Raw genomic sequence first — 21088 nt, 5'->3', positions numbered from 1 at the left:
AAGCCACAAGTCAAAACATGAGCTGACTCATCCTCTCTGCTCACATCTATATATGGATCTCTCACCCAGAGGTTCAGGAGGCTGGAATTTTGTACTTTGCAGAGAATTGCTGTTGGTTTGAGATTGACATTAGCACATTGGGTGATTTATGCTTTGTTGGAGGAGAGGAAGGGATTCCTTTGCTGGGAGGTAGATGCTAGATCGAAACTCACTTGGTTGTATCTCCTCTCAGACTTTATTATCTTATTAATAAACTATTTGAGTTTCTCCTACATGTTGTATACAAATGATGTTTTGTTATGCTTACATGTTTAGCTTAATCTGATCTTGAGATTTTTATGAATGTATATCTGTATCTTTGTGTAGTTTCTCTCTCTTGTGATCTTGCAGGAATTCGGTGAAGTTGGGCCGGTGAAGGAGCAAGAAGTTGGGAGCTACTGAAGAGAGGAGTGATTTGGATCGACAAACTAGCGGAAGATACATGTTAGTTAGATCCTTCTTCCTCACTTACATTTCATAAAGAAGAATACTCGAATAAGTTTACCTGTTTGTTGCTAAGGCACTATGACCTCTTAGAGTGGGATAGGGGCATTCCAAATTGGATACTTTTCCCAACAACAAATTGGCGACTCCGCTAGGGAAAAATTGGGAAGAAACTCAAAGAAATTTATTGGTAGCAAGTCGCTCTTGAACATGACACTTCCACTCCGTGCCTGAGTCGGGTTGGGTTGTTTCATTCACCGGTCACATCACCATGGTCTCGCCATACCATCCACCTTTGGGGTAAATGCTACCAATCCATCACACAAGTGTCGCCGATATGTTCAAGAGAAGTCATCCAGAGAAGTCAACCGTGTCCCATCCACTACCATACATTATCCTTCATTCTTTCATGACCGCCACCCTGAACCATATATCATCAGATCGTTTTCACCTCCATCAAAATCATTTGCTCCGTTCCGTGTCACTGATGTGGGATACATTAAGGCCCTCCTTTGATGGATCGCTTCTTGTCGACATCAGCTCATTATCTAAGAAGTTGATCTAGGAACAACCCCTTCAGTACTTTGAAGCTTGCATGCCTCAATGGCAAGTTTCTCACTTCCGGCGACAGGTATACATCAATGACCTTTGACCGAAAGATTTTGCGTGGTGTTCGACGCCAAGTCCTTTATTCACACCATGTGAATTTTACTGCAGTACCTTGAGGGTCATTATCATTATTGGTGATTCCTCTCGCGCTTGTTAACGGTTTTCCTCATTGACCGGTAATCAAGCGATGTCTTTCCATGTTCGACTTCAGAAAATCTCTCACATGGATCGACTTGTACTTAGAGTGAAGATCGAACGAGTTTGAAGACCCCAGATCTAGTTTCATCCATCCGGGCTGCGATATATATTCAGGAAAAATAAAGACATTGACATGTACAACATTACAACAGATAATCATCCTACCAAAAGGATGATGATTTCATCAAAATCATCAGTCTACCATCAGACGATTGTCTGTTCTATGTACAGAAAAATGAATTTATAAAGCTGAGCATGGGAATGCCCGCCTCAGCTAGATCATGAAAGCAGTATGAAAAATAATGTATTGTATTGTATCTTATTACAGGTATCCTCCCAGCATTGGAAGAACTTCGGATCCTCCTAATAAAGCATTTCACCCGATAAACGGCCTCATACTTTAGGGGGCAACTGTTATAGACATTTTTGTGCCTTACAGCTATAAGCATGAAATGTCCATAATTCAAGGGATCCAAAGTCCCTAATGATGTTGTTACAGCTCCTAAAGGAACAAGGTCAACCAATGACAGCTTCTCCCAGAAGTTCTCCACCAAAAACCACTCAGAAACAGTCAATTCAGGATCAATTCAGAGGCTCCACTAGCTGTCTGCACTGAAATGCAGAGATTACACTGACTAGGTGCACTGCAACGCAGGTAGAAGCACTACCAGGGTGCGCTGAGCGGGAAATGACAAATGGCAAGTTCATTCAACGAGGTGAAAAGACCCTGGAAGCTTCCAGAATCTTCTCCAATGACACTTGCCTCAATGAATTCGACTAGTGATGAGTAAGAGGTTCTCAACCTCCAAGTGGAAGCAAGAACTGACAGAGAGAAGCCACAAGTCAAAACATGAGCTGACTCATCCTCTCTGCTCACATCTATATATGGATCTCTCACCCAGAGGTTCAGGAGGCTGGAATTTTGTACTTTGCAGAGAATTGTTGTTGGTTTGAGATTGACATTAGCACATTTGGTGATTTATGCTTTGTTGGAGGAGAGGAAGGGATTCCTTTGCTGGGAGGTAGATGCTGGATTGGAACTCACTTGGTTGTATCTCCTCTCAGACTTTATTATCTTATCAATAAAATATTTGAGTTTCTCCTACATGTTGTATACAAATGATGTTTTGTTATGCTTACATGTTTAGCTTAATCTGATCTTGAGCTTTTTATGAATGTATATCTGTATCTTTGTGTAGTTTCTCTCTCTTGTGATCTTGCAGGAATTCGGTGAAGCTGGGCCGGTGAAGGAGCAAGAAGCTGGGAGCTACTGAAGAGAGGAGTGATTTGGATCGACAAACTAGCGGAAGATACAGGTTAGTTAGATCCTTCTTCCTCACTTACATTTCATAAAGAAGAATACTCGAATAAGTTTACCTGTTTGTTGCTAAGGCACTCTCACCTCTTAGAGTGGGATAGGGGCATTCCGAATTGGATACTTTTCCCAACAACAACCACCTCCATCTTGTCTTTCCATGCAATATAATTCGAGCTGCCTTCAAGGGCATACTCCAATCGCAATCCGTTGAAAGACATTTCAACTTCGACACCAAGAAAACACTTCTGCAAATTCGAATTCCACCAGCTCAAAACTCAACCGCTTCTGATCTAAAATTTGTGAGAACAAATTATTTCTCGTACAGAGATTGACTGTATGGGCATTCACCGGATATCTCACCTTCCAAAAGAAGGATGAATCCAGAGGCTACCTGGCCTGATTACAGACTCTGCCTGAAGAAATAAAATGTAATCACTTTCTGAATAATAGATCTGATGATCAACTTCGCTCTGATACCATGTAGAAATTTTGAATAATATAACACTTATTCACAAATATTATCCTGATTATACACTATTTGTGGAATGCATGCATAATACATAACCTCCTCTACGTTGATCATCCATTTGCGGAATTAAAAACAATCTCATGCGCACATTGAAACATCAATCACACATATCAACACAGTATGTAATGGGGAAAGCATACAGCTGAAAACCTCGAACTATCTTTATATTATAATGATAGAGAATATGTAACAATACATAGTACAATACTCCTCACAAGTACTCAGTACTATCTCCACCTGCTACACACAAACTAGCTCAGATCCGAACAAGTCACAGGTTCAAATCTCCTCCATTGTTTGCCTGCCTCTACTGCGCAATCCAAAATGAAAATAGATCTGATCCAAGTTCGAATTTTTCTTGGCTTGTACTGCGCAATCCTCATTGGCAATCTCAATCAATGATTGTGCAAATCTCATGCACAACTATAGTCACAACTGATAGTAGTCTCACCTCTAACACTTGTCTCCACTGAACTGTGCATGCACTGAGTTAACTGATGTATTCTTTAGTTGATTTATGAGTTAATAATTAGTGAATTAATTAATAATCAATTCACATCACTCATCACTAGTGTATTTGGCAGTTAGACTAAATACAACTAGTTCAACTAAGTCAAACTGAACACAACTCCATCAACTCCTCAATCAACTCCACCCAACTCAATCACTTGAGTTCTAACTGAAGTCCATCATGCAATAGCTCAAATAACCCATAGGAAAAGCGTATTTCCTTACGGCAGTTGCATGTGCCACATCCGTAGCTCGAACTGAAGTGCTGCAAGAGGATAAGATAATGTTTATAGTCCAAATATTATTAAGAGCTAATAATATTCGACTGTTCTATTTTTAGACTGCCGGTCTAAAAATAGACTCTGCCTATATGTCTAAAAATAGAAGTCCATCTATTTTTACCAACATGACCAATCATCCATAAATAGCATCCTGCAACTCATAGACCGTGATCCATATGTCTAAAAATAGAATTTGCACCAAAAATAGCTTGCAGGCCCACTTAGTGAAGGCGACTTCTTTTCACTAAGCTCCATCATCTTGTTGCGTTTTCAACAGAAGAGGGACACAATGGGAGTTTCTTCATGAAGGGAAAGAATGTAGGATTCACTGTAGAAGTCCTCCAGGATCAAGGGATGGGGAGTACATGGACAGTGACAAAATGTTGTGTAACAGGACCCCCCCTCGCGTTAATGGAAATGACCGAAGGGGGACCAAAAAGCTTCCTCTGTCGTTGATCCGGACAAAGTGAATGATCTTCGTTGAAAAGTGTTTGATGGTTATCGGCGCCTGACATGACGTTTTTTTCGTTTCTGCCGATGCGACAAAAGCATATAATATGACTTACTTGCAAGGTTATCAAGCCTTATTACAATAATTAAATCATAATTAAAGAACTTAGGCATTGATTAATCTAAACAACATTTTTAAAGGTGCATTTTGAGCTAGCAACCTTAATTTTATTTTCTAAAGCAAATGTTTTTCTTTTATTACTTATCTAACATTTTCATTTTGCCTTCCTTTTTTAGAGCATCCACCCTATAATTTTATTTGATATGGACCCAAAATAATAATCACTCCTAACATTTTTATTTTCCATTTTGTTTGTGGTCCATATCCTAGCTTATCATTTTTTATGTGGCATTTTGATTTTTTCATCTAATAACTAACTTATCAAAAAAAAAGAATGTTACAACAGAGTGTATGGTGGAATTTCTCATAGAAGAATGTGTTTCAGCACCTCAAATAGTGGCTACATGTTTCTATTGGTAATTAATGTGTTGTTGCAATAGAAAAATGGAGGAGCCTGTCTTGAATGTTGTCAAGGCCATTTCAGATTTGTTCTATTTGCTTAGTCGAGAGAGAGAGAAAGTAATTCAGAAGAAGAAAGGTGTATGAAATCGTCCCTTGTGTTAAGGACCCATTCAAATCCATGTAGAAGTTATTAGGATCCAAACAGAGTCGTTTCCGCTTCCTAGAATACAAAAAGATAGAGTTTTGGGTCGCTACGAAAATATTTTGTAGCACCTACAAGATTATGACAGCACTGCAAAAATTTTGAAAAGCAGCAAGAAATTCGTAATTCAATTTTCCCTTGATTAGATTAGGAGAAATTTCAATTTCAATTTCAGTAGAATACTTGGAGGTAGTTAACTTAGGTGACATGGTTCTTGTCACTCAGTTGACTTAGTAAATTTGAGTTGGAGACACTTGAGTTCAGTTCTACATGATTGATTGTGTTATGAAACCAGCTCACAAAAGATAGAAAAGATAGATCAACGCCTTAGAATTAAGCCTCTTCGAGGGGGCAACCTCCTTTACATTACACAAATGAATGATTATTTGATGATTCAAATGACAAAACCTCCTTTCTATATATAGGAGTCTAAGGAGTCATAATATAACCCAGCCGACCTAACAATAATAATATAAAGGCACAAAAATAACAATAGAGAGATTCTATGGGGCACAGTAATAAAAATATGGGGACAATAGGGGCACAACAATATTAATAAGGGATACAACTACAATAGTAATGGGGTAATCACTAGTATTATAGGGACCTAACATGCCCCTCTCCTTCAAAAAAGTGTTGTCCTCAACGCTTGAGTAGTTTTGGATGCTTCTGTATTAAATTCCCATCCTCCCATGTGGAATCTTCAATGGATAAGTTCTTCCACTCGATGAGATACTTTGAAATTGATCGATTTCGTAGCTGTCGTGTTCTTGTTTCTATGACTACTTCCAGTTCCAATATAATTTTTCCTTCTTCGTCAAGTTCTGGCAATACTGTTTGAACTGGGAGATTGTCGCCTATAACCTTTTTTAAACATGAAACATGGAAAACTGGGTGCACTCGAGAAGCTGCAAGAAGCTCCAATTTGTATGCCATAGTACCAATCATTTGCAACACCTTGTACGGACCATAATACTTTGGTGATAATTTATTATCCTTCTTAGCTTGCTTGAGGGACATTTGTTTATATGGTTGTAGCCATAGGAATACCCAATCACCTACATCAAAACTTCTTTCGCTGCGATGTTGATATGCCTGTTGTTTCATTCTATTCTGCAGCAACACGAGGCTATCCTTTAAGAGTTGGAGGACTTGTTGTTGATGCTCGATTTGATGTTCAACTGCTTGACCCTTAGAATTTTCTCTTAAATATGATGTGATGGATGGTGGATGATATCCATAAAGTGCCATAAATGGGGTCATTTTTGTTGTTGTATGGAAGGAAGTGTTATACCACCATTTAGCCAGAGGCAACCATTTGACCCATAGTGTTTGTTTATCAAATACAAAGCAACGAAGATATCCTTCCAAACATTTGTTTACTATCTCAGTTTGCCCATCAGATTGAGGATGATAAGATGAGCTATGAGCTAACTGAGTACTAAGACAAGAAAAGAATTATGTCCAAAAATTTCCAGTGAAAATGGGATCTCTGTCACTTACAATAATCTTTAGGTTTCCATGTAGCTTTTGAATTGTTTCCATAAATGCAGTAGAAACTGTACTGGCTTTGAATGGATGTGATAATGCACAAAAGTGTGCATACTTGGTAAATCTGTCAACTACCACCATGATGACACTCTTTCCCTCAGACTTGGGTAAACCTGTGATAAAATCCATTGAAACCTCCTCCCAATGTTGGCTTGGAATGGTTAGAGGTTGTAATAGACCTGGGGTCTTAATTGTTTCAACTTTATTTTGTTGGCAAACCAAACATTCGGCCACAAACTTTTGAATATCCGATTTAAGGCCATCCCAAAAAATTCCTTCTTAACCCTGTGGTAAGTTTTTAAAAATCCTGAGTGCCCTCCTAAGGGAGAAGTGTACAATTCCATAAGAATCTTTTGTTTGAGCTGGGAATTCTTATAGAGGTATAAGCAATCTTTGTACCATAACGAATCATTTTGCCAGCTAAATGTATCAGATGTACTGGAATCTTGTTGTAACTTTCGAATAAGTGCCCACACTTCTTCATCATTCTTCCATTTCTCCCTTGCTTCATTTATCCAATCTGGTTGGATAATAGAAATGGCGCACAACAATGCTTCCACATCCTCATCCTTTCTTGAGAGTGCATCTGCCACCACCTTTTGCTTCCCTTTTTTGTAGATGATTTCAAAGTCTTAACCCAACATCTTTGCGACCCACTTTTGTTGCTCTTCAGAGGATAATCTTTGTTCTAAAAGTATTTAAGGCCATCATGATCCGTTTTTACCTTGAAGTGTCTTCCCATTAGGCAAGGTCGCCATTTCTTAAGTGCATGTAGTATTTCCAACATTTCCTTCTCATAAATAGCTTTGTGTAAAAACTCTCCCTTGATTGGACAACTTTCAAAAGAAATGGGTCTTTCATCTTGCATTAAAATAGCACCAATTCCATTTCCTGAAGCATCACATTCCACAATAAAGGTTTTTGTGAAGTCCGATGTATCTAAGACCGTTGCTTGGCACATTGCCTCTTTAAGATGTTCGAAGGCCTTTGTTGCTTATGGAGTCCATGAAAATGCATCTTTCTTCAATAATGTTGTTAGAGGTGCTGCTATTCTCCCATAATTCCTAACAAAATTGCGATAATACCCTGTCAACCCGAGAAATCCTCGCAGATTCTTTATGAATGTGGGGATTTTCCATTCCTTAATGGCTTTAATTTTGTTAGGGTATAACTTAACTCCTTCATGAGATACAATATGACCCAGATATTCCACCTCTTGTACTCCAAAGAAACATTTGGATCCTTTTGCATATAATTGTTTCTCCTCCAATAGTTGTAGCACCCTATCAACATGTTCAACATGATCCTTCAAAGACTTGCTGTAGATTAGTATATCATCAAAAAATACTAACAAAAATTTTCTAAGGAAGGGTTTGGAAATGGAATTCATCAAACCTTGAAATGTAGAAGGTGCATTGGTAAGGCCAAAAGGCATGACCAAAAATTCATAATGACCCTCATGAGTTCTAAATGTTGTTTTCAGAATGCCTTCAGTCTTCATTCTGATTTGATGATATCCTAAACGAAGATCCAACTTGGTGAAGTAAATTGATCCATGCAATTCATCCAATAATTCATCAATGATAGGAATGGGAAACTTATCTTTTATAGTGAGCTTGTTGAGTTCCCTATTTTCTGGACACATGCACCATGATCCATCCTTCTTGTGCACCAATACTATTGGAGTAGAGAAAGAACTTTGACTAGGTTGAATTATACCCGCCTCTAGCATTTCTGCAGCCATATGTTCAATTTCACTCTTTTGGGCATAGGGATATCTGTACGGCCTGATGTTTGGAGGAACACTTCCCGGAATCAGATGAATAGCATGATCATGATCACGAATAGGTGGGAGACCTTTGGGAGTCTCAAATACCTTGGAATGATTGTCCAAGACTTTTTGGAGATCTGGAGAAATAGATGATTTCAATGTGGAAACATCTAGCAAACATAATTGTGCAATCACACCTCTTTGTTCCTTTTTTAGAAGCTTTGTCATACCGTTAGAGCTAATTATCTTTCCCAGTTTCCCTGCAATACCCCTTAATTCAACTTCCTTTCCTTCCGCAGAAAATTTCATGAAAAGCTATTGAAAATTAAAAGCTAATGTACCCAAGGGTTGTAGCCATTGGACTCCTAGTACAACATCAACACCTCCCATTGGAATGGAAAGCATTGGGCTAGTCAATACATATTCTCCCATGGATAGCTTGATATTATGGCACTTTCCAGAGCAATTTATCGTTCCTCCATTTGCAACCATCACTTGATACTCTGGTGCTAGATATAGGAAGCAATTCAATTCTTTTGCTATCTTACAATGAATAAAATTGTGGGTACTTCCCGAATCAATCAGCACTATTACCTTTTTCTTCTTGATTTGTCCTTCTATCTTGATGGTTTGAGAAGTGGTAATTCCAGCCAATGCATTACAAGATATGGTCGGATTCATTTCTTCTTTATCTAGGCTTTGTTCCTGGAGTATATCCTCTTCTTTTAACCTTTTTTGCTCCTTTTCTTCTTCCTCTTCACAATCTATGTAGAATAATTTCCTCTCAGCACACGTATGACCTTTAGTGTATTTGCTATCACAACTGTAACAAAGCCCTTTTGCTCTTTTTTCTTCCAATTGTTGTGGTGTCAACCTTATAGGTTGTGGAAGGCTAGGGGCAACAACACTTCCATCTTTATAGTTGTGAGTGGTATGCTTCCTAGTTGCCATAATTTTGCTTTCAATTTTTCTTGCTAACCTGAATGCCTTCTCTAATGAAACAGGTTCCCAAAGCCGAACATCATGTTGGATATTATCCTTTAAAGTCCCTATGAACACATCAATCCTATGTTCCTTTGGAATATTTTTTACCCTTATGTTCAATTTTTGGAACTCCTCAATGTGCTCCATTATTGAACCCTTTTGTTTAAGACTTATCAATTGGCTAAAAAAATTGTTGCTTTTTGTATCCTCATAATGTGTTGTCAATTCTTCTGTAAAAATTGCCCAAGTGATAATTTGTTTATGAGAGCAAAGCCATTGATACCATACAAACTGATTTGGTTCCAAATATAAAGTTGCAATGCGTACCTTTTGTGTGTTTTTCACATTATTGAGATTGAAAAATTGCTCCATCTGTAATATCCATGTTGTGGGTGTTATCACTCAAGTTGTCCCTTTTGACTCCTAAAGGGATACGGCCGAGGTAACCACAAACCAACTTTGGACTGCAGGTCCTAGCCTACCTGCAGTCGGAGAGGGCTCTCTCTTTATGATTTAGCTTTGTGGAAAAGGGATGATTTTAGGCTAGATATGATGCACAGGGGTTTTGATTGAGTTTTGGTGGGAAAACTGACACTTTCAGCTATAGAGGCAGAGTATAGCCTGAATCTTTCAAGCCATTGGGCGTGGAGTCGAGGAGGGGAACTGCTGGTGCGTTTTCTTAATAACAGTGAGGGAACATGGAGCAAGATAGCTGAGGTTGAAGCAAATTTCAGGTTTAAGGGATGAATTGAATGCTAAAGAAAGAGAAGCAGTTAAGAATCTCTCCAACAGATTAGCAGAGAAAATCACAGGGTGCTACCTAGGGGCAGTTAAGAATCCCTAGATAATTGGCCAACACAGGTGAATTGGGGTAAACATGAGCCGCAAGGAATTCAATGTTCATAACCAATTCTTTAGAGGAAAACATCAAGAAACAACAAAAATTGAGCATATAGAGTATTTAAACTAATTCTAGGCTATTCCTTTTTTCTGCTACTTAGATAATGGCAAACACATAAACAGAGATAAGAGGCACTTATTGCTTCAGACCGCAGCGCAGGAATTCCATCTTCAACTCTTCAAAACATTCATCAACAACAGACAGTTCGCTCTCCAAGCTTTAAGCAATCTTTAATTACAGAAAAGTTCAGGTATACACAGCGAGTCTCTAGTGAAAATTCTCAATTTACCAACCCTTAAAACTATACAGAGGGTGGTATATATAAGGCAAAAACCCTCTGGAGAGTTCCTTTATTACATTCTGACCTAATTAGGTCATAAAAAATTACTACTTGACCTAATCCTATCCTGAAATAAATACAAAAATATCTCGGGCTGTGCTCAGGGCCGATGTATCAAAACTGAATAAATAATGTTGTCCTTGGTGGCTTGTTGCAGTGTTTTCTGCAATAAATAAGTATGGGTTTGATCCAGGTGGATATTGGTGGCCACCGGCCAAGTCCACCTGGACCACCACCATTGTCTTTCTCAGCATTTTCAGTTTCCTTAATTGTAGCACAACTTACTATTTTTAGCAGTTTTTCGGGTCCTGAACTTCCGGAGCCGTTTTGAGGCCCTAAACGACGTTTTTTGGGGAATCCGGGGGCAACATGGGTCCATGGGATGGATCGATGTTGCCCGTTCCAACAATGATAGTGCTCGGATAGATATTTCTAATGAGCTATTGTACGCGTCAAACGGAGATCATATGCCAAAGTTACGACCCTGGGAAGTTGATGTACCAACTTACCCCCAAACGGGGCCCACAGTTTGGTGTTTCGTCTCCTAAGGTTAGGTTTTGGAATGTTAAGGGTTTCCCATTGTTTCTCAACAATAAATAGGCCTTCGAGCCTCATTGTAACACAGTTCAGAGGCATGTAGCCATCACATCTCTTCTCAGAGATAAGCTACCATCGCCCTAGCTGGTTTATTTCCATTTCTGGTTGTAAGCATTTTTTCAGTATTTTCCATTAATGAAATGAAGTATTATTTCCGCTGCATCTTTGTGTATATGGTTATTTCTGTAAATTGTTGTGTTCCTGTTTAAATCCGGATCAGTGGTATCAGAGTGGTCTGCTTTTTCTCTGTTTTTCTTTGCATGTCCCCAACAAGGTCGGGATATAAGGAGTTAGGGCTTGAACTGGTTGAACCTTTGCAAGACCAGCCTCGCAAATCCCGACGGCCTCCCATGGCAGACGAAAAGAAAGACGAGGGGGCAGGAGATCCCATCAAAATCTTGCTCGAAGAAGCCCTCGAGCGACAACGGAACGCGATGATGGACAGCTTTGCCCAGATCCTTCAGCGGCTACCCAGAAGCAACGCATCGGCTTCCAGCAGCTACTCTGGAAACGCCACACCCTTTAAGGTACAAGTTAATTTTGAAATCCCCATATTCGAGGGTCAGATAGACGCAGATGTCGTGGATAAATAGTTAAATCTGCTAGAGGGTTATTTTTCTGTTCATGAATTTTCGAGTCGGGAAAAGATTGTTTTTGCTCTCCTCAAAGCAGCCCCCCACGTCAAGGACTGGTGGGAAACCTACTGCGAGCAGAAGGATGAAAGTACTGGCTCACTATTTTCAGCCGCACCCACCTGGGATTCGTTCCGGGATGCCATCAAGGAGCAGTACTACCCTGTCGGGAGCTATGAGGATGAATACTTAAAGTGGACCACGCTGCGGCAGGGAAGGGACCAAGACGTGCCGGAGTTCACCAATCTTTTCCATACCCTTCGCACAAAGTTGGGTATCAAGGATTCAGAGCAACATTTGATACTCAAATACTGTGGCTGCCTGCACAAGTACATCCAGGAAGAAATACAATTCTTAAACATCCCCTCGCTCGGTGCAGCATACCGGTATGCCGTCAAGGTCGAGCAGAAGTTTAAACAAAAGAAGCGAGACTTTGGATCTGCGAATCCAAAGCAGGGGAAAGGTGCCCCTAAACCACAGAACAAAGGACAAAGCCAAGGCGGGACAACCCAAGACAACCAGCCGAAGCTGCAAGCAAAGAACAGCGCCGCGAAGCCGAGAAAGGACACTGGAAAATGGTGCGAGTTCCATAAGAGCTCCACTCACAACACAAGTGAGTGTCGGGCCAAGCAGTCACTGGTGGCTGAGCTAAAGGTTTCAGAATCAGATGCATGTTCCGACTCTGAGTCAGAACCTGATAACGGGTATGAAAAAGGGAAGAAGATCATTGATGCGGACCCCAGTGCCACTGTTGCTACCGCAAAGATCCAGAAAAATGAACCCGAAGATCCAGAGGAGGAGGAGCGTCTCTTCCACTCCCAGATGTGGGTAAAGGGCTCCCCGATACAGTTCATTGTTGACAGCGGGAGCCAAAAGAACCTCATTTCGGCAGAGGTCGTGAAGCGGTTGGGCTTACCGACCACAGCACATCCACAACCATACACCATTGGGTGGCTTCACCAAGGGCGAGATCTTCGCGTGAGCCAGCAGTGTCGCCTTCCATACAACATCAAGCCCTTCACGGATGAGGTATTGTGTGACATTGCTCCCCTTGAAGTTTGTGATGTATTACTAGGACAACCATACTTGTGGAAGCGACATGCTGTGTATGAATCAAGGCCCTGTGCTGTTATTATTACATTGGGAAATAAGTTGTTCAGGATACCAGAGGTAGCACCACCTGCCGCCCTCTCTTTGATTACTGCAAAACAATGCAGTAAGATCATTTCCAAAACCAGGAAATTTGTTTTCCTGATGATACGCCCTCAAGGAGAGAAGAAGACAGTGGCCGCGGCCTCCAAACGGGGCCCCTCTGCACGACAACTACAGATGGACAAGATTGTGGAGGAGTACGAGGACATCTTCACCTCCCCGGCAGGGGTTCCTCTGCACTGTCAAGTCAAGCACTCCATCGATCTAACCCCAGGTGCGTCGCTACCCAATGGACCGATTTATCGGCGCTCCGTTCTGGAGAACGATGAAATCAAGAGGCAGATTCAGGAGCTCCTGCAGAAAGGTCACATCCGTCCGAGTTCATCGCCCTGTGGGAGCCCGATCATGTTGGTACAGAAGAAGGATGGGACGTGGAGACTCTGTATTGACTACCGGGCGCTGAACAAGATCACTGTCCGTAATAGGTACCCGATCCCGCGGATTGATGACCTCCTAGACCAACTAAAGGGGGCGAAATATTTCAGCAAGATCGACCTGAAGTCGGGATATCACCAGGTACCAATCGAACCCTCCGATGTGTGGAAGACTGCCTTCAAATCCAAGGAGGGCCTCTTCGAATGGTTGGTCATGCCTTTCGGATTGACGAATGCTCCTGCAACCTTTATGAGGCTAATGGATGACATCTTGCGGCCATTCACCAACTCCTTTGTAGTAGTATACTTGGATGACATTCTGATCTTCAGCCAGAGTTGGGAAGAGCACCTCCACCACATCCGACAGGTTCTCCAAACACTGCGGCAACACAAGCTATGTGCCAATTTGGAGAAATGCACTTTTGGCATGACCTAGGTTCAGTATCTGGGATACATCATTGATGAACAGGGGGTGCATGTCGATCCAGCCAAGATCCAATTCATTCGGTATTGGCCCTCTCCAACCACTCTAACAGAGCTCCGCAGCTTTCTAGGTCTTGCCAACTTCTACCGCAGGTTTGTGTTGGGGTTTTCTCATATTTCTTGGCCCTTGAGTCAAGTCACCAAGGGCGGGGCGAAAGCAAAATTCTTTTGGTCTGAATCTCAATAGAAGGCATTCAGGGAGTTGAAGGATCGCCTCTGCACGGAACCAATGCTCGCGTTACCAAATTTACAACAACCATTTGAGGTCGAGACAGATGCCTCTGACTATGCTATTGGGGCAGTCCTTACTCAACATGGACATCCAGTGGCATATCACAATGAAACACTTTCAGACACAGTCCGGAAGTACCCCACTTATGATAAAGAGATGTATTCCATTGTACAGGCCTGCCGAAAATGGAAGCATTACATTTTGGGGAAGGAAACGGTCATCCACACAGACCACCGACCTCTGCAATTCATACAGACCCAAGGGAAATTGCAGAATGATCGCCATCAGAAGTGGTCTACATACCTGCAACAGTTTCACTTGAATATCAAGTATAAAAAGGGCAGCACCAATAATGTTGCAGATTGCCTCAGTCGACCACCGATCATGGCGCTAACCACCGTGCTCAACTCTTGTGGGCACGAGACTTCTGATTGGCCACTTCTCTATAAAAGCGACCCAGAATTCGGCCACACATACCAGACACTCTTGGAGGGTCGGCAGGTTGCAGATTTTCACCTCCAGGATGCCCTATTATGCCACCTCGGTCACCTTTGTGTTCCTTCAAGCGAGCGTGCCAAGATGATTTGGGAAGCACACTACAGTCGGGCTGCTGGGCATTTCGGGGTCGAGAAAACAGTGGCAGTACTGCAAAATTATTTCTATTGGCCGAATCTTCGACAGGATGTTGGGAAGTACATCCGATCATGTACTGCCTGTGCCATGGCCAAACCGGCCATTAAGAAGCACGGCCTCTATACCCCGTTGCCTACCCCTAGTCGACCTTGGGAATCCATCTCCATGGATTACATGTCAGGCCTTCCTTCCACTAAGCATGGAAATGACTGTGTTTTTGTGGTCGTCGACAGGTTCTCGAAGATGGCCATTATGATGGCCTGCAGGAAGAATATCACAGCAGAAGCCACTGCTAAACTATTCTTTGAACGAGTGTGGGTGCACTTTGGGATCCCACAGTCTATCATCTCAGATCGGGACAGTCGGTTTCTCAGTGCATTTTGGTCCAGTCTCTAATCAATGCTGGAAACCAAACTCACGAAGTCCACATCCTTCCATCCTCAAACTGATGGCCAGACAGAGGTTGTCAATAGGATGATTGTGCACATTCTGTGCATGTATAACTTAAAGCATCCACGCACATGGGACGAGAGCCTCCCCTATGTTCAGCACAGCTACAACCGAGCTCTTCACAGCTCCACTATCCATAGCCCTTTTCAGGTGGGTTTGGGATTCCAGCCACTATGCCCCATTGATGTGGCCATGCCACTTGCAGCTACTCACATGAATTCAGCTCATGTCCAGTCCGAAACAGATAAGGCCACCAGCTTCATTGAGCGCATCCAACATATTCGCCAGCAGGTCCATGACATTCTTGAGAAATCAAATGCCAAGTACAAGCAGCGACATGATCAACATCGGGTGCCATACAAGTTTCAGGTGGGCGACAAAGTCTGGTTGCATTTGCAAAAGGAACGCCTTACTGGAGCCTATCGGAAATTGATACCACTCCGATATGGTCCTTACACCATTACTAAGGCGATGGGAGACAATGCATTTGAGCTCAGCGTTCCCCCATTCCTTGGCCTGCACCCAGTGTTCAATGTGGACCGCCTTCGGCCATACTTTCCACCATTGCTAGACACATCCGACATTGCAGAACAGCTCAAACCCACAGAATTAAATCCAGATTGCATGGAACAAGCTACAACTGATCAGATCAAGAACACTCGCCAACAGAATATCCAACTATATCGAGTTGTCAAAGCAGGCCAACTCCTTCAGCAGGGCAAGTGGCTCAACAGGGAACAAGTTCAGCAGAAGTTTCCTCATCTCATGGAGGAGCTCAACGCAATGGGGACCATTGCTTCCTAAGGGGGGAGGAATGATCCAGGTGGATATTGGTGGCCATCGGCCAAGTCCACCTGGACCACCACCATTGTCTTTCTCAGCATTTTCAGTTTCCTTAATTGTAGCACAACTTACTATTTTTAGCAGTTTTTCGGGTCCTGAACTTCCGGAGCCGTTTTGAGGCCCTAAACGACGTTTTTTGGGGAATCCGGGGGCAACATGGGTCCATGCAGTGGACCGATGTTGCTCGTTCCAATAATGATAGTGCTCGGATAGATCTTTCTAATGAGCTATTGTACGCGTCAAACGGAGATCATATGCCAAAGTTACGACCCCAGGAAGTTGATGTACCAACTTACCCCCAAACGGGGCCCACAGTTTGGCGTTTCATCTCCTAGGGTTAGGTTTTAGAATGTTAAGGGTTTTCCATTGTTTCTCAACAATAAATAGGCCTTCGAGCCTCATTGTAACACAGTTCAGAGGCATGTAGCCATCACATCTCTTCTCAGAGATAAGCTACCATCGCCCTAGCTGGTTTATTTCCATTTCTGGTTGTAAGCATTTTTTCAGTATTTTCCATTAATGAAATGAAGTATTATTTCCGCTGCATCTTTGTGTATATGGTTATTTGTGTAAATTGTTGCGTTCCTGTTTAAATCCGGATCAGGGTTTCTGCTTCCTTGCTGTCCTGGTGCTTTGAATGCCTTGATGGTGATTTGAAGGCAAGGATGGCCTGATGCTTATTGATTTGACTTTCTGGGTGCTTCATCAATGTTCAGGTGCCTCGAGCCCCCTAAAGAATCATGACTGATTCTCTCTGGCGTCTTTTCTTCCACTGATACTCTCTGACAAAATCTAGACTGCTTATCTGATGTGCTGCGGGTCTATTCACCAGTAAATGGCCGTTGTTCGGCCTCTGTATCATCTGGAATTGTCTTCTGATCCTTTTGGTATGTTCTGTGAATAAAACGGATCATTTTTGCGCCTTTTCGGGCTTCCTGGGGCCGCATGGTGAGAAGATTCCTTAAAGATTCCCTGAAGATTCTCCATTTCGGCCTAAGAAATCCTGCGATGAGCGCAAATCATCAAAAACTGCCTTAGAATTCGATTCCGGGGCTCCGAAGTGCGACTTTTGCGCCTCTGCGTCCAAAAAAGGGCTGATGACGTCAGCATGACGTCAGTATTGTACGGTGGGTGGCGTCAGCATGACGTCAGCAGGGCGACATGGCAGGATGACGTCAGCATGATGTCATCACGTACGGACGAGGACATGGCAGGTACGGTGGCGGGGACACGTGGCAGTGACATGGTAGGAGGCCACGCAGGCAGGTGACTCATCGGGTGACTTGGACAAGGGGTGACGTGGGCGGTGACTGTGCAGGGGTGACATAGGCAGTGACGTCACCTAGGCAGGAGGCGGTAAGTGGTATGTGGCGCACCGCTTTTCGGGGATGGCGGTTTCAGAGGGAGGGGCTCCGCCACAGCCCAGCGCCTGACGCGTGGCGGGAGTACGGCGGCAAAACCGCCCATCTCCCAGACGTTAAAGGCCGGGCGGTTCGGGGATGGGGTGGCCCGCCCACCGTCGATCTGCGGGGCTGTGGATCGGACGGCTGGCGGCGGACGCGAAGGGACGGCGGGTTAGGTGCGGGGTATATGCAGAGTATATTCGCTTTTTAATATTTGCGCGGGTGGGTTAAAAACTTAGGGAAACGGGTTTATGAGGGTTTTACAGGCGCGGGCTTAATACTTATGCACAAAAACTCTGGGTTAGGGGCGGAATATGGGTTTTTTAGGGGTTTTTAGGGTTTTTTGGTTTAGGGAAGAGGTTATTATTCTGACCAGATGTCAGAGTAATCCCTGGACACGGATGGGCTAAAAACAGTCCCAGATGGACTGTGATTTCCCTGACTTAGTAAAAATATGGCTATATTGCCAGGGGGGATATTTACATAAGGGGATTTATATACATGTTTAAAATAGGGGAAAGGGGAAAATTGTCAGGGAGTTACATAATAAGGGTGATGAAAAAAGGGAGAGGTTAGTGAATTCCAGCCTGAGTACCTCCAACTGAAAAACTGCCTTAAACCGAAAAATGGATTGCTTATTAAAATTGGAACACAGCAGTGGCACTTAGACTAGCAAACTCTTATGGGCACTTCTTTGGCCATCTGTAGCAAATATGGAGCAGTGCAGCATGCATAGTACGACATATTTGGCATGTAAAAATGTCGATCATGAAAGATGATTAACCTGCTGCAGCAGGAGGCTAACAGTGGCTCCACTTGGGGATGGCTTTTCCTTGTGAAAAGTCAAGAACAACAGGTCAGACTGCCTTGTATTCAATTGTTGTTGTGCTCTGCAAATTTCCCTTGGCTGGCTGCCTTATTGATCCTACCTACATACCTACCGTAACCAGTACTTACTTTGTTGTTAGGTGAAGTGAAATAGCCAATGCAGCCACTTAAGCAATAATAACATGAGTGGGCTTTGCTGCTTCTGCTTGCTGGTGAGACCAACTGAGATTTTGCAATTTGTTATGGCTTTGTCAATCTTTGAGAAGATCAGGAAGCTACTGACCTCCTTTGCGGTGTTTAAATACTGTACAAAATTGTCCTGCAACATATATATACAATTTCTAGACTGAATTAAAGAACTGTACAAAGGTTGAGGATCGCTACCATGCCTTGGAGTCGGGAGATCATCGACAACTCTATACTGAGCCGTGCAGCCTGTTGATGGAGAAGAGCACTGATCTCTTTCATCATTCTGCCTGCCAACGGATAGGTCATTCAGAACTTGCAGAGGTGCTTGTAATTTATTACAATCTGGCTCGAATAGGACTTGACTGATCTGTGCAGGCTGCAGGTCTTCTTCTTCTTTGAACAACTCAGATGGCTGAAAACAAAGAGGCAGGGGATCCACTTGGATCATTTGGTCATATGCTGCTGCTTCTGGGTCCTCCTCAATCTGATATTCAATGGCTCTTTGGGGCTGCAAAACTAGAGGCAATACCTTTGGAACAATATTTTGATTAACCTCCAGACGGTCAATAGCAACACGCGGTGACACTTGATCATATACAGCATGATAGTTATCCTTGATAAATTGAAAAGATTCAAAACAAAAGGGTAAAGTTCCTTCACTGAAATCAACACACTCTGCGTTTTCTTCCTTTTCTTCATAGCTGAGATGGGCATGCTGATCATTGGGTTCAGATTGCTAAATTTGAACACCGCTTCCTGCCAAAATAGGATTTGATTCCTCTGCAAGGCTGATTTGGTCGTTAGGCTCATAATCATCATCATACAGATCATATTTGGGCAGAGAGTTGAAAGAAGAGAAGCTATTATATTCACACAGTATATCTGGAGACTGCTCCATCATGTATGGCTGAATGAATATGTCATCTGTTTTGTGGCAGGTTTGTTCGTGAATGTCACTACTTTCCTTTTGTGAAACAAATCTGTTCTAGTGCTCTGAACATTCCACTTTCATTGTGATCAGCTGCATCATTTCCTCTGTCCTTTGTAACACACTATGAAATCTTTCTTCTTGCTCTGCTTTGTGTTGTTCTTCCCTCCTTCTTAGATTTGCCTCTACGTCCACAGCTATGTCCTGCATCTGTTTCAAAGTGGACGGGTATCTTTCTCTCAAACAGAATTCCATCTCTGTGTCAAATGCTCTAGGATATTGCAATAGAGCTAGATCCAGGGGAGGTCTTATATTTAAAGGCATGGACTGATACACTTGATTGAATCTGTTTGAAAACTGCTGAACAGATTCATCTGGATGCCTTTCTAAATGATTGTATTCTTCAATGAGCATGAAGAGATTACCTATGATCATCCATCTATCAAGGAAAAGCTTGGCACACTGCTGAAACTTAGAGATGCTCGCCTCAGGCAACGCTTTAAACCAAGTCCTAGCTTCGCTTTGCAAAGAAAGGGCAAATAGTCTAAGACTAACATCTTCATCTTCCACTTCAAATGTATTAAGATAATCTTCAAAAGCCTGGATATGTTTCTGGGCAGTAATACCATTCTCTCCATCAAATCTAGGGAGATATTCAGGATGATTTGCCGGCAGAGGACCAAGCACAGGAGGCAAAATGAGCGGCTTATATCTTTCAGGAACTTTACGAGGCACGGGAGTATGTACAGGAACTAGAAGACTGGACTCTATTTTTGGTTCCTCCTTGGCTGTATGATGATTTTCAACAGCATTTGAAAGCTGCTGCTCTGATGTGCAAGGAGGCTTTTCAACAACCTTTTCCAAAGGAAAAACATAAAAATCTGACATAAAATCGTTTTTAAAGTACAATATGCACAGCAAAATCTGGTGCAAGAGAAAGAACATGATTTCTTGGATGATAGTCCAGGTCAAGAGCCTGGTCTGCTTATATATCTCCTTCGGGTTCATTTCTCCAGCGGAGTCTTTATTATGAGGATGATGTGGAGTCGCCAGGTGGATGAATCAACCTTGAAGTGCCTGATCTCTGTCCACCGTCACAGATCAGAGCTGAACATGAAAAACCCTGAAGAAAAGGAACACTTTCTCCAGAAAATGAGGCGAACTGGTCAAAATTGAGGATTTACACTAATAAACACATGATTCACTTCCCCAGCGGAGTCGCCATTATGTTATCACTCAGGTTGTCCCTTTTGACTCCTAAAGGGATACGGCCGAGGTAACCACAAACCAACTTTGGACTGCAGGTCCTAGCCTACCTGCAGTCAGAGAGGGCTCTCTCTTTATGATTTAGCTTTGTTGAAAGGGATGATTTTAGGCTAGATATGATGCACAGGGGTTTTTATTGAGTTGTGGTGGGAAAACTGACACTTTAAGGTATAGAGGCAGAGTATAGCCTGAATCTTTCAAGCCATTGGGCGTGGAGTCGAGGAGGGGAACTGCTGGTGCGTTTTCTTAATAACAGTGAGGGAACATGGAGCAAGATAGCTGAGGTTGAAGCAAATTTTAGGTTTAAGGGATGAATTGAATGCTAAAGAAAGAGAGGCAGTTAAGAATCTCTCCAACAGATTAGTAGA

The sequence above is a fragment of the Pinus tabuliformis genome, chromosome 1_1 (assembly GCF_031772625.1).
Source record: "Pinus tabuliformis cultivar Carrire ecotype Pingquan chromosome 1_1, CPIR1, whole genome shotgun sequence".
Taxonomy (NCBI): Eukaryota; Viridiplantae; Streptophyta; class Pinopsida; order Pinales; family Pinaceae; genus Pinus; species Pinus tabuliformis.
This window is presented reverse-complemented; position numbering follows the sequence as displayed.